Source organism: Lathyrus oleraceus, chromosome 3, assembly GCF_024323335.1.
Source record: "Lathyrus oleraceus cultivar Zhongwan6 chromosome 3, CAAS_Psat_ZW6_1.0, whole genome shotgun sequence".
Taxonomy (NCBI): domain Eukaryota; kingdom Viridiplantae; phylum Streptophyta; class Magnoliopsida; order Fabales; family Fabaceae; genus Lathyrus; species Lathyrus oleraceus.
Genome location: NC_066581.1, coordinates 120705698 through 120707902, shown reverse-complemented (window position 1 = coordinate 120707902; position 2205 = coordinate 120705698). Strand labels below are relative to the sequence as shown.

The following is a 2205-nucleotide window of genomic DNA, read 5'->3' as shown; positions in this document are numbered from 1 at the left end:
ACTTAGAACAAAGTTAGTTACAATTAAGCATATATTCAGTATTGTAAAAGTGGTAATCACTTCACATTGAGGTGTTGCCACAACTGTGTAATCGAGTCTATAATCGAGTTTGGAGCACTTTGGAAGGAAGTTAATCCTACCACCATTTTCACTTCCATTTCGCACTTTATTCAACCCTCCAATTGGAGCAGGTTTTATTGCTTTACCTTTGTCTACTTTACTTTCCCGCACTCGCACTTTACTTTATTTATTTCTCGCACTCGCACTACTTTATTTATTTCTCGCACTCGCACTACTTTCGTTTATTTCTCACACTCATACTACTTTGTTTATTTCTCGCACTCGCACTACTTTTATTTACTTTCCGCACTCGCACTACCTTTATTTATTTTCCGCACTCGCACTACTTTTATTTATTTCTCGCACTCGCACTACTTTTATTTATTTTCCGCACTCGCACTACTTTTATTTATTTTCCGCACTCGCACTACTTTTATTTATTTCTCGCACTCGCACTACTTTTATTTAAATTAAAATGCACCTTTACTTTACCATGTCTAGCTAAACCTATAAAGGTTAGAATGTAAGGATCGTAATTAAACTGATAATCCGTACAAATTGTTCGTAGAAACACTTAAGGGCTAGTTTGACTTTCAACTTAAGTTTTCCCGCACTTAATTTTCGTTGGGTAAGATCGAAAGCCGTCCAACATCCTTTTAAACTTAGTTGTTTTTAACTATTTCAAATACATCGAAAGCGCTTTGTTTAGTTCATTAGGAGTTTTTAACTTAAAAAGAAAAGTGATTTTAAAACTATTTTCGGACGTGTTTATAAGTTTAGAGTCTGGTTCGTGAGAACCTCTTTTGGTTAGGAAATCCAAATCAAAATACTTTTCAACTTAGTCAAGATACTATATTTCTTAAAAATAGGTTTACTACTCTAACGCAATGCGCGCCTTTTTATAAGTGACAATAAGAGGGTTTGATTAGAGAGTACAACTCGGTTCTGAATACGCGAAAATGACAGTTCCCGTTAAATTGGTTCTTTTCAAAGTAGGAAACACTGTCCATAAGTAATTCTATTAGCAAGTACTTGGATCATTAATTGATTATGTGAATTACATTCGAACCTGTCTTTATTAATTGAATTTTATTTAATACTTTATTTTTCATTGTGCACTTCTAAAAACCCTATTTCGATTACCTTAGATAAACACCGTAACAATATATAACGATAGATTGACACTTGGTCTCTGTGGATTCGACAATCTTTTATATTACTCTGAAGCGTTCGTATACTTGTGAAAAGCACGCATCGAGTTTTTGGCGCCGTTGTCGGGGACAAATTTAGTCAAATTTTGTACCCTGTTGTTATATTGTTTAGACTTAGGTTATTACCCGCCGGTCAATGCGAAGAACTCGCAGCACCGAGAGCTTAGTATACCCTCTGGCGGAACCTGAACGTTACGCTCGCGCACGTTTATTATGTCATAGAATTAGGAGAGCTATGGCCGAAGATCAAAACCAAAGACTTCTTAAGGATTTCGCCCAACCATCCAACGAAGAACCTAGTTCTAGTATAGTAAACCCAACCATCGCAACTAATAATTTCGAACTTAAACCCTCCTTGTAGCAACTAGTGCAACTGAGACAATTCGCAGGTCTTGCTACTGAGAACCCAAACCAACATTTAAAAATCTTTCTCCAATTAGCAGACACTTTTAAAACCAATGGAGCTTCTCCTGAGGCAATCCGTTTGAGATTATTCCCTTTTTCCCTCGGAGATAAAGCCCTATCATGGTTAGATTCCCTTCCACCCAATTCCATAACAACTTAGGATAACCTTAGAAAAGTATTCCTTGCTAGATACTTTCCCCCAAGTAAGACCGTTGTTCTTCGAAACCACATAACCATATTTACCTAGAACCAAGGAGAATCGCTGTTCGAAGCTTGGGAGAGATATAAAGAGCTATTAAGAGCATGCCCACATCAAGGTTTAAAAAATTGGTTAATCATTCAGACCTTCTATAATGGACTTCACTATAACACTAAGATGACCATCGACGCTGCCGCAGGCGGTGCACTGATGAACAAACCTTACCCTAAAGCTAGTGCCCTCATCAAAGATATGGCTCAAAACCATCAATCATGGGGAGTCGAACGAGCGACAATTGAGGAGAAGGAAGCCATAAGAGGAGTACATGAG

At 37.4% G+C, this 2205-nt stretch overlaps 1 non-coding gene across 1 annotated transcript; it reads right to left on the bottom strand.

Annotated features, from left to right (window-relative positions):
• Window positions 1-1890: 1890 nt before the first annotated feature.
• On the bottom strand, window positions 1891-1997 carry LOC127134109 (small nucleolar RNA R71). The gene has a single exon (XR_007807879.1). It is a non-coding gene; the product is annotated as a small nucleolar RNA R71 (small nucleolar RNA).
• Window positions 1998-2205: the final 208 nt, after the last annotated feature.